The sequence below is a fragment of the Equus asinus genome, unplaced genomic scaffold (assembly GCF_041296235.1).
Source record: "Equus asinus isolate D_3611 breed Donkey unplaced genomic scaffold, EquAss-T2T_v2 contig_803, whole genome shotgun sequence".
Classification (NCBI taxonomy): Eukaryota; Metazoa; Chordata; class Mammalia; order Perissodactyla; family Equidae; genus Equus; species Equus asinus.
In genome coordinates, this window is record NW_027225520.1 from 2,898,265 (window position 1) to 2,911,297 (window position 13,033).

Consider the following 13,033-nt stretch of genomic DNA (forward strand, 5'->3'; position numbering starts at 1 on the left):
AAAAGTCTCCCCATTGTCCACATATATTCTGAAGACGTAAGTTGTGGGCTGGTCCACCCAAAACCAGTAGGCTAATAGATCTTCTTGAATAAGCAATCAATTCATTCAAATTACTGAGCTCATGATAGTGGATTGTTTCAATGAACTGTGTGGCTGTTTCAAGAAATTAACCATGTTATATCAATATCTTCTGGACATAGAGGCACTTTCTTTGTTGAGGGCAGAATGGCAGAAGGAAGAGAAAAGGAGATTGTGGAAGGAAACTCCAACAGTTTATGACGATGATCTCTACTAGAGCTTACAAGTCAGTGCAATGTGGAGAAGGAGACTGTAATCAATTTCCCTACGAGCTTCAGAAAGGGCGTGATTTTGGGATTAATAGACACAGAATTCCTCAAACATTCTCTAAATAAAGGGCCTAGAATAAATAAGAGAAATTCTGGGGGCAAACTATTTTGTTACTTTAAGAATAATGAAGAACAGTTTCCTTTTCTTTCTCTGAAGGATGTGTACATGTATACCTGGAAAACTATCCATAACCTATTCCTGGAGGGGAAGTATTTCTCTCACTTCACGAAAATATATACGCACATTTAAAAAAAAGACTGCACTCAATTTCAGTCACCTTATTTAATAGCCTAACATTAATTTGGTCCACAATTCATGTAAAGAAGAAATACTTATAATATTCTCATAATTTGCTGAGTTAATATGGACTTTTAGTTAAAGGCTAAATGTTTCACTTAGCAAGTGAATGCATTTATATATCCATAAAGCCAATAAATTCTTTATTAAAAATTCTTTGTATGATATTTAGTGAAAAAGATCAAGCTGCATTAGTTATGTACAAGAAATTAAGTAATACCTTTATATTGACCTTCCTATTAAATTATCTATTATAGTATGTTGCAAAGCCTAATTTACTAAAATACCATACATCACAATTTTTCACAATAGAGGAAGATATTACAGAGTTACTTATTTATTTACTACACTTTTGTTTTAAAGAGTCATGGTTCCAAATTTATTATTTATTTAGACACACACGTGCGTGTGTGTGTGTGTCCATGTGTGTATCTCTCTATCATCTATCTATTTCATCTTCACATTTCCAGAGCATTCAGTTAAATGATCAAATTGACATTTTGTGCCATGGCTTTCTAGCTATTGTTTATGTGGGAAAAATAGCAACTAATGATATAGACCAACAAATAAAATTGAAATTAATAATTTTGTTTCAATGTGCAAAATGACTTTGGAAATTACTTCAAAATTCATTCATGCACAAAATATCTTAATTATTTTAGTAATCTGTTAAGAAGCTTTGTAATTTAAAACATATAAATGCAGCAAGGTTAAGTAACTGACTCCTCATCACATATATAGAAAATGATTCTCAAACCAGGAGTTCTGTATCTTGAGCCCAGAGTTCTTTATCCATACATCCCCACATCAATATGATCAGTCTGAGGGTGGTTTAAAGTTATAATGGAGGCTGAGAGAGCCTGCAGGCAAGGAATCACGGTCTGTGGCTATAAGAGGAGAAAGATATCTTAAATAGTGTACAAAACAAGGAGCTGAATGCACTAGATAGGAGGTAGTGCAAATCACTAAGGCTTGGCAAGGCCTCGATTAGGTAGACTGCTTATGTGTCTGGTATCAGTGGTTAAACAAGCCATCGCAAAGGTGCTGGTGTTCCTGTGTGTTGTTGTATCCGTTCAAACGTGAATGCTGACGTGGTGGAGGTAGCACTTTAATGAGCCATTAGCACTGACTTTCCATAGGTCTCTTAAAGAGACTGCCTATGTGTTAAATGGCTCTGCAAGACATGGGCTCTGTCTGCCGCCTAATTTTTATAGTATTAGAGTATTCACAAAATCAAACCCTTCGGGTTATAAAGCATCATCACTATCTCTGTCTCTGTAGTAAACAATTACCAATCAATTACCAGACAATTCCAGAAAACAGGCTCAGAGGGTATTGTGTCTCTAAGGCTTCGGATGAAATATTTTTGGACTGTCCATGTCAGAAATAAAGAGGTCTGCAAACCTGTCCATAAACAAAATTGGCAAATTTGTGCATTTTTCTGCTAATAAAAGAGGAGAGTTGGCTCCATGCACCTATATGCTCTTCTGCTCTTCATGAATTTACAAGTTTTGTTCTTAGTATGGAGTTTAAACAATGTCAAACACTAAAAAATCTTACTTATGTTCAGTGTATAGCAGCTCTCAATCTGTGAACCCTTCCTCATAAAGCCATGCTCATTTCTGTGGGCTCAGTCATTTTGTTTGTGTCTCCAAAGAAAATAGATCTGTTTTGTTAAATATTAAACAACCATCCTCAGAAGATAGGCCAAATATGTAATTTAAGCATTTTTAAAATATTTTTCCTCTCAGATATATTTATACTTCACCTGTGACTAATAATTATGCTTCATGTAATATGGTTGTTTTAAAACTGCTTCCTTTTCTTTTTAATCACCTTACTCGTTGTTATAGTTATTGCTATGCTCTCCAAGCATTTACTCTCATCAAAGGTCCTCTCATGCTTGCCTTTCATACTCACCTGATCGTTGCAAGCCTCCATGACGGTACATTGTGTCGTGAAACGATGCGTAGGGCATGGCTCCAAGTCCTAGTAAGCTGGGGAAAGAAATGTGCATTTTATTCCAAGTGTGATGGAAACAGACTGAAGGTTTCAGAGCAGAGAGTGATGAACTAGCATAGCCGCACTTTAAAATCAGGTAATAAAAATAGTTATTTAATGAGAGGAAGTAACATTTTCATCAATTATTGGGGATATTATGTTCCTTCAGTGGGGAAACTTTGTTATACTCATCTGTTCCCTTCTGTGGCCCTTGTAACCCACAGTGAAATAGCTGTAATTTTTTGTTTCTTAAAAAAATAACTAATTTGAGTATGTTAAAATTTCCAAAATTTGAAAAGAATTCATCTAAGACTCAAAGAAATATAAATAGCAAATGTTTAAATAAGTGTTTATTTTCTAACTTGGTTAAATTTTGGTTTCAGTACACATAAGAAAAGCACAATAATAATAATTATTAAATAATATAAAAAACAGCCAAATTAACTACTTACAATTCTATAATCTTTGAAAGCTTTTTTCTACTTTTGATTCATTTTGATCTATTATACCAACCAACCAATATATCATTGTGTGAAATACATAGACTAACGTTATTTAAAACAGTGAAAGGCTGAGTTACAGAGAAGTGGAATAACAGGTCAAGCAGAACCATCTTAACTGGGATGTAGGGCTTTGAGTCAGGACCTTGGATTCCATATCCAGCACATGTGCAGAAGTTATGAAGCCAAACTAAGGTTTGTAGATGATGAAAGTCCCTTCCTTCTCTATTTTTCCATTTGCAGAATCACACCAGAAGAAATCGTGGAGAAGAGAAACACAACATCAGACTTCATTCTTCTAGGACTCTTTAAACATACAAGACCCCACCTCTTTCTCTTCATGGTGGTGCTGACAACGGCCATTGCTTCTCTTATGGGCAATGTCGTCATGCTTCTCCTGATTTACTGGGACCCCCGGCTCCACACACCCATGCATTTCCTACTGAGCCAACTCTCCCTCATGGATGTGATGCTGGTTGCCACGATCATTTCCAAAATGGCTGCTGACTACTTGACTGGCAAGAAGTCCATCTCCCCTGCTGGTTGTGTGCTGCGGCTCTTTTTTCACTCACACTGGGTGGCGGCGAGAGTTTCCTTTTAGAGCCATGTCCTATGACCGCTACGTGGCTGTTTGCCATCCACTGAGATATCCTGTCCTCATGAGCCAGCAATTATGCCTGAGAATGACTTTGGGGTCTTGGTTCCTGGGGGCAGCTGATGGGCTCATGCAGGCTGCTGCTACCCTGAGCTTCCCATTTTGCGGTGCACGTGAGATCGACCATTTGTTCTGTGAGGCCCCCATGCTGGTGCGTTTGGCTTCTGCTGACACATCAGTCTTCGAAAATGTAATGTACATCTGCTGTGTGTTAATGCTTCTGGTCCCCTTTTCCCTCATCCTGACCTCCTACAGTTTTATCGTCGCAGCTGTTCTCCAGATGCATTCTAGAGAAGCCTGCAAGAAGGCTTTTGTCACCTGCTCCTCACATTTGGCTGTGGTGGGACTCTTTAATGGAGCTGCCATTTCCACCTACATGAGACCCAAATCCTACAGGTCAGCTGACCTTGATAAGGTCGTGTCAGCATGCTACACTGTCTTCACCCCTGTGCTGAACCCCCTCATCTACAGTCTGAGGAACAGCGAGGTCAAGGGGGCCCTGAGAAAGGTGGCTGGGGAAATGTGTAAATTTAAAATGACAGCAAACTTAGTCTCATTCTTCAAATTATTCAATGCTAAACGAGTCTAATTTCCTGAAGTCGTTAACATTTAAACATATGGTAATTCTCTCTCCTTTAATAAGGCTTGAAGAGAAAGTTAAATTCTTTGATCAGTATAATAGGAAGTTGTTAAGAATTACGTGAGACTACCATACTAAGAGAGGCTATTTTTTGAGCACTTACTATTTGCTATGCTCCACACCAAGCAATTTTTATACATTACTTTGCATCCTATTAACAACTATATGATATAAGTACTTTGACACCCATCTTCTAAGTGAGAAAATGGAGGCATGGGAAACTAATATTGTTCTCAGTATCACGCAGCAAATAAGTGTTAAAATGTGACTCCCAAACTTGTCCTTTAAGTTGGTATATTGATTTCTGTCCAGGAATTTATTTTAAACACTATGTTCTATGTCTTTGATCTGTGCATGTTATATTTTCACTGTTTTTGTAAGCAGTCTTTCACAATCTGTTTTATCTGGATCTTGAAGGCAAGCCATTTTAATTCATGTAACTTTTTGTTTAAGTAATGTATATCTTTCCCCAGGCTCTAGTTGTAATTGCAATGGCCAATCTGTTTTAAAGTACACCATGACTAAATTCTCTCTTGAAATTAATTGTGTCCATGATGCTTAAATGTTATGTTGATTCATGATGCTCATGGGGTCCATGGATATGAATTCAGACACATAAACATGCTTAGTCTTAATAGAACACATGATGATAGTGAGTGAGCAAACCTGAGTAAGTCAGCCGTCTGTTATGTGGATCACCTCACATCTGCAAATGTCCAGATAACTAGAATTATTTATCATGCAAAATATGGGCACCAAAAATAACAATACATTTCAGGGAAATAATATAGACCTGTTATCTGATGACAGTTAAATTAAATATGAAATCAAAATTAAAAAGAAAATTTCAAAATAGTTTTGGAAATTCTATGTCTGTCTCTTTATTTTTTTGATTGTTTTTCAGAGATTTTACCCTTAGCTTCTAAATAAATGTTTCTGTAGAAAATTCTCAAAAGGCACTACTGATGTGTTTTCCATCGATGTCTAAAAACAGAGGAACATCATGCAGAAGCTGTATGTGCAAAATCAGGAACAGTAAGAAAACTTGAAGTGGGGAGTTACCTTGAACATATCATCTTCAAGGCATTATTTACTTACAGCTGATACAGTTTTTAGTTAATGCAGTTAATACAAATCTCAAGCATACAGGTTACAAATTTTACCTATATATATGCTTATGTAACTACAACAAAGATCAAGATTTAGAATATTTCATATTTCTAGTACTCTTGGAGTCTTCCTTTTGCTTTTTCCTAATCAAAAACTCCAAGAAGCTAATCATTATTTGAACATATAATTAATTTTGCCATGCTTCTTTCACTCAATACTATATTTTGGAGATTCATCCATATTGCTTTTTGAGATTCCACATGTAAGTGAGATCATATAGTATTTTTCTTACTCTGATTTTCCATTTAGCATAGTACCTACAAAGTCAATCTGTGTGTCACAAATGCCTGGGTTTCCTTCTTTATTGTGGCTTAGTAATATTCCATTGTGTGTGTGTGTGTGTGTGTGTGTGTATACACACACATATACTTAATACATATATACATATGAAACAAGTTGTTTGCAGGTGTTTTCTATTGTGAATAATGCTACAATGAACATGGATGTACAGATATCTCTTTGAGATTCTGATTTCATTTTATTTGGCTATATACCCATAAGTTGGGTTGTTGGATCATATGGTAGTTCTATTTTTAATTATTTGAAGAATCTCCATACAGTTTTCCATAGAAGCTATACCAATTTACATTACCAACAACAGTGCACAAGACTCCCTTTTCTTCACACCCTCAGCAACATTGTTATCTCTGGTCTTTTTCATGATTGTCATTCTTACGGATGTGAGGTGAACCCATTGTGGTTTTGATATGCTTTTCCCTGGTGATTAGTGACATTAAGCATCTTCTCATGTATTTTTTGGTCATCTGTAAGTCTTTATTGGAATAATGTCTATCCAGGTCCTTTGTCCATTTTTTCAACCAGGTTGTTTGTATTTTTGCTATTAAGTTGTAGGAGTTCCATATGCATTTTGGATATTAACCTCTCATCACATAATTTGAAAATATTTTATATGTTTAGTATGTTGGCTTTTCATTTTGTTGAGTATTTTATTGTAAAGAAGGCTTTTAGTTTAATGCCATCCTATTTGTTGATTTTTGCTTTTTCTGCTTGTACTTTTCATGTCATGTCCAAAAATATCAATGTCAAAACCTACATTGAGGTCTTCTAAGACCTTGTCGTCTGAGAGTTTTATGGTTTCAGGTGTTCCATTAAATTATTTCATCCATTTCCAGTTAATTTTTGTGAGTGGTGTAAGATAGGTGTCCAATTTTATTTAATTGTGTGTGAATATCCAGTAGTTCAAATACTGTTTATTGAAGAGAAAATCCTTTTCTCATTAAGCATGCTTAGCTCCTTTGTCAAATATTACTGGACCATATATGCATGAGTCTGTATCTTGGCTCTCAATTCTGTTCCATTGTTGTATATGTTTATTTTTATATCAGTACCATCTAGTTTTGATTAGCATAGCTTTGTAATATTGTGTAAAATCAAGAAATGATTTCCGTTGCTCCCAGCTATGCTATTTTTTCTCAAGATTGCTTTGAATATTCAGCATCTTTTGTGATCCCCATACAAACTGTGAGATATTTTTTCTATTTCTCTGAAAAATGCTCTTGGAATTTTGATAGTGATTGCATTGAATATATAGATGGCTTTAGATAAGTATTGACATTTTAATATTAACTCACTGATCCATCATTATGGGATGTTTTTCCATTTGTTTGTGTCTTCTTCAAATTTTTTCTTATACTTTATAGTGTATAGACTCCCCGCTTTGCTTGAATTTATTCCTAAGTATTTTCTTGATGGTATTATAAATAAAATTGGTTTTTTAAATACCTTTATCATATATTTTGGTGTTAGTGCAAAGAAATAAAATTGACTAATTTAATTTGATTGATTTTGCACCCAACAGCTTTACTGAATTGAATTATGCTAAGGATTTCTTGGTTGAGTCTTTAAGATTTTCATCCATAAAATTATGTTACCTCCAAACAGAAAAAAATTTACTTTAACTTTCAGATTTTGGTGTCTTTATTTCTTTTTCTCAATGAATTGCTCTGGCTAGGACTTCCAATACTATCTTGAAATCGAGTGATGAAGATGTGCATCTTTCACTTGTTCATGATTTAGATGAAAAGCTCTCAAACTTTCACTATTGGGTCTGATGTTAATCACGGACCTTACATATATGAACTTTATTATGTTCAAGTACATTATTTCTTTACACAATTAGTTGAGAGCTTTTATTATAAAAGAAGGATAAATTTTTCAAGTAATTTTTCTGCATCATTGAAAGAAGAATAAGATTTTTACCCTTTATTTTACAAATGCGGTGTATCACACTTGTTGATTTGCGTATGTTGAGCCATTTTTGTATCCCAGAGACAAGTGCCACCTCATAGTGATGTGTGATCCTTTAAGTGTGCTACCGAGTTCAGCTTGGTAGTATTTTGCTGAGAATTTTTGCAACTATATTTGTCAAAGTCATTGGCCTGAACTTATTTTTTAGTGTACTTATCTGGCTTTAGTGTCATAGTGGTGCTAGCTGAGTAAAATAAATTCGACAGTTTTCTTTCTTTTACAAATTTTTGGAAAATTTCGAGAGGGACTGATGTTAATTCATCTTTACTTGTGAGGAAGAATTCACCAGTGACACAATCTGATCTTGGTCTTTTCATTGTTGCGCTGTTTGATCACAGCTTCTAGCTCCTTAGTCATTATCAGTCTGCTCACATCTTCTGTTTCTTTATGATTTTGTTTTGGTAGGTATGCATTTCTAGGAATTTATCCATTTCTTCTGTGTTGTCCAATTTCTTGGCGTGTAATTGTTTATAATAGTTTCTTTTGATCTTTGTACTTTTTAAAGATTTTATTTTTTCCTTTTTCTCCCCAAAGCCCCACAGTACATAGGTGTATATTCTTCATTGTGGGTCCTTCTAGTTGTGGCATATGGGACGCTGCCTCAGCGTGGTTTGATGAGCAGCGCCATGTCCGCGCCCAGGATTCGGACCAACCAAACACTGGGCCGCCTGCAGCGGAGCGCGCGAACTTAACCACTCGGCCACGGGGCCAGGCCCTGATCTTTGTATTTTAATGGTATCATTTGTAATGTCTTGTCTTCTAATTATATTTATTTGGGTCCTCCATTTTTTGGATGTTAGTTTTGCTAAAGTTTTGTCACTTCTGCTAATCATTTAAAAAAGCTCTTACTTTTGTTCATATTTTAAATTGTTTTCCTATTTTCTATTTCACTAACTTCTGCTCTACTTTTTAATATGTCTGTCCTTCCTTCTGTGAACTTTGATCTTAGTTTTTGCTTCTTTTTCTAGTTCCTTGAGTAGTAGTGTTATCTTGTTTATTTGATATATTTTCTTATGTTTGTGTTTATATTTTTAAACTTGCCTCTTGGTATTGCTTTTGCTGCAATCCATAAATTTTGGTGAGCTGTGTTTGCATTTGCCCCCAAGATATTTTTTTGTGATTTTCATTTTCATTTCTTCTTTGATTTTTTTAGTTATTCAAGAATGTGTTGTTTAATTTCCATACTTTTTAAAATTTTCTTATTTTCCTGCTTTTTTTGATTTCTAGCTTCGTACTATTGTGGTTGGAAAAGATACTTAATATAATTTCTAACTTCTTGACTTTGAGGAGATCTGTTTTTTGGTCTATTTGATTTACTCTGGAGAATGTTCTGAGTACATATGTGAAAAATGTATATTCTTCTGTAGTTGGATGAAATGTTCTGTGTAAGTCTTTTAGAACATTTTTCTAGACTGTTGTTCAAGTCTTTGCTTATTGATTTTATATCAGCATGTCTCTCCATTGATGAGAGTCAGATATTGAAATCCTCTACTATTATTATATTGCTGATTATTTCTCCATTTAGTTTTGTTAGTGTTTGCTTTATATATTTAGATGCTCATATCTTCTTGATGAATTCACTTCTTTATCATTATATAATAACCTTATTGATCTCTTTGGCAATGTTTAGCTTAATATCTAATTGGTCTGATATGAGTATATCTACACTTCTTCTATTTTGCTTACCATTTACTTGAAATATCTTTTTGCGTCCCTACCCTTTCAGTCTCTGTGTATCCTTAAAGCTAAACTGTGTCTCTTGTACACAGCATATCGTTAAATTTTGTTTTATTTATATATTCAGCCATTTTATGTTTTTGGTTTTTGTGAGGAAGGTTAGCCCTGAGCTAATATCTGTCCCCGTCTTCCTCTACTTCATATGTGGCACTCCTGCCACAGCATGGCTTGATAAGTGGTGTGTAGGTCCGCACCTGGGATCCGAACCGGCAAACTGCTGGCCACCCAAGTGGAGCACAGGAGCTTAATGCCACCAGGCTGACTGCACATTATATGTTTTTTTTTAGTGGAGAATTTAATCTATTTATCATTAAAGTAATGTTGATAGGTAAGGGCTCACTATCACCATCTTTTTAGTTGTTTTCTGACTGTTTTGGATTTCTTTGTCATTTAGATTGTAAAGTTCTATGATTTCAAGATAGGTTTCTGGACACTTGGCATCCCAGGGATAAACCCAAGTTGATCACAGTAACTGATCCTTTCGATATGTTCTTGAGTTCAGTTTGCTTTCTTGAGACTTTTTACATCTATATTCATCAAAGAAACTGGTCTATTGTGTCGTTATCTGGCTTTGGTATCAAGGTAAACCTGGACTTTTTAAATGAGTTTGGGAATCTCCACTCTCCTTCAAGTTTTTGGAAGAGCTTGAGAAGGGTTGATGTTAACTCTTTAAATGTTTGGTAGAATTCACCAATGAAGACAGCTATCCCGGACTTTTCTGTTCTGGGAGGTTTTTGTTTACTGATTCAGTCACCTTGCTACTTATTGATATGTTCAGATTTCCTATTTCTTCCTAATTCATTCTTAGCAGGCTTTGTGTGTCTAGGAATTCATCCACTTCTTTAAGGTGGTCTGATTTTTTGGCATAATAGTTATTCATAGAAGTGTTTTATGATCCTAAGTATTTTTGTATCTTCAGTTGTGATGACTACTCTTAAATTTCTTATTTTACTAATGTGAGACTTTTTCTTAGTGTAGCTAAAAGTTTGTCAATTTTATCTCCTCAAGAAACCACCTTTAGTGCTATCGACTTTTTTTCTTTATTTCTTGGTCTCTATTTCATTTATTTATGCTATGATATGTGTCATTTTCTTCCTTCTGCTAAGATTTTGGAGAACACATATTCCACATCTGGGAATATTGCTAGCTCCCACCTGTAACACTACCAGAAAGAAAGCTATATTTGTGTGAGGAATTGAACAAAAGTAGGCCATGTCTGAATTATAAAAGAAGGCGGCTCTCCCAATGCCTTTGGGCCCTTATGGCACCCACTCAAATATAATTTTGGAAGTGACTGCCACCCATACTTGTGCAGCCTGGAGCTTATTGCGAAAGCCCATGAGCATCTTCCAGCAGTTACCATTGGGATTTTGGCAGAAAACTCCCAGCTGCTGCCACCCGGTACGCACTGTGCAAGAGAAAAAAAACTGCATGTGTTTGAACTCTTCCTTTAGTTCTGTCCTAGCTCAGCTCAAGACCACTAGGGACACATCCATTCCAGTAAAGGCAGCTTTACCAAATTACTGCAATGACAAGGGCGACAAGCGCCAGAAATGACAGTGTCTCATTAAACAAAATAAGAGTGTTCTATATTTGAGGAAAGGGTGGAGTTTAGGTAAAATTTAAAGAATGGTGGGTTTGTAGAGGCTCAATGAAAAGCAAGACTCCGTGTAAATGGTCAACGTTATATCTGGGCTGTACATTAGATACGAGGGTGCTTTTCCCTGGAACTACAGAGTGAGATTACGTGAGACATTTTGTGTCAAAGTCTTCTTATCTGAATTTCTGAATCTGTGTTGAAAAGTGAGATTGCATGTCTACGTCCATGTAAATTAGGTGCTCCAGAAGGGAGGCATACCTCGTTCTTACCTACATAATTAAAACAGCAGTCTTTTGAGGCCAGCCAGGTGGCGCAGTGGTTAATTTCCCACTTTCCGCTTCAGCTGCCTGTGGTTCACAGGTTCGGATCTCATCAAGCCATGATAAGCATCCCACACATAAAATAGAGGAAGATGGGCACGGATGTTAGCTCAGGGCCAGTCTTCCTCAGCAAAAAAGAGGAGGAATGGCAGCAGATGTTAGCTCAGGACTAATCTTCCTCAAAAAAAAAAAAAGCAGTCTTTGAAAGTCTAAAATTTCAGAGAGATCTGACAAAAGATCTTTCTTGAGCTAGCCCTAAGTGCCCGAGAGGTCACATGTCACTTTCTCCCAGAATAGCCATACACACATAAATAATTACTCAATAGCAAAATATTTTCAGCATAGAGTTCATTATGAGGAAGGGTGTGGTGGAGAAAATGCAAAACTCCAAACAGAAAGTTGAATGTAATTAGCTCAGGATAGGATCAGAGAGAAAGGAGAAAAGAAACAGAAAAAGACTGACAATGAGTTTCAAACACTTTGAAATATTGAGGTAATCAAAAAGTAATGTCAATCTGCAAAAACAGAAACTAGTTTAAGAGGTAGAGTGTTTACTTGGAATCAAATAATTACAATTTTGGAAGCACAGATTCAGGTAGAAACCCAAATAATATCCTATATGAAAGATGACATGAGTGGAGCCACATTAGAATAGAGACAGCATGGCCATTTTAAAGAAATTGTTGTGCATGTCTTGTTTTATCTTCCAAACTAAATCAAACTGCCAACATTCCAAGAAGGCAGTAAGAGCAAGAAGATCCTGTTTGTAAGGACTGATAAAATTGGGCTTTCCTGATGACTGCATTGATAACCAATGAATGAAGTTCCGATCTAGCCTTTTGCCTCATGATCAAATCTCAAAGCAGTCTATAAAGAACAAACCGAGCCTTACCTCATCTAGCACCAATAAACTCGTCTTTGATACAACTCACCTCATCTTCCTCCCTTTTTCCCATAAAAACCCTGAGTCCTTCTGCTGTAATCAGAACGTTACTCGGGTTTCTCACTGAATCAGTGCTCCCCAAATTGCAATTCTTTGATCCCAAATAAACACTTTGCCTCATAAACTGGTTTCTGTTTTTGTAGATTGACACCCTCTAGGGAGTAAAAGCCTGGGGCATTTAAAGGCGAAGAAGTGAAGTTGTATTACAAAGAATTTTAATTGGAGTTGGAGACAGAGAGCTAGCCTGCGCTTAACATTAACTATTAATTCTATCTTCCAAGAGTCCACAATTCTCAGTTTTTCTAAAATTTATTTTTAATTGAGTTCATAATAATTTGCATCATTGTGAAATTTCAGTTGTACATTATTTCTTGTCTACCACAGCATAAGTGCTCCCCTTCAACCCCTGTGCTCACTCCCCACCCCCTTCCCTTGGTAAACACTGAATCATTTGCTTTGTCCATGCGTTTGTTTATATTCCACATACGTGTGAAATCATATGCTGTTTGTCTTTCTCAGTCTGGCTTATTTGGCTTAGAATAATTCCCTCCAGG

The 13,033-nt window shown here is 35.9% G+C and overlaps 1 pseudogene; it reads left to right on the plus strand.

Moving 5' to 3' along the window:
• Positions 1-3,312: 3,312 nt before the first annotated feature.
• On the plus strand, positions 3,313-4,352 carry LOC139044343 (olfactory receptor 2T12-like; annotated as a pseudogene).
• Positions 4,353-13,033: the final 8,681 nt, after the last annotated feature.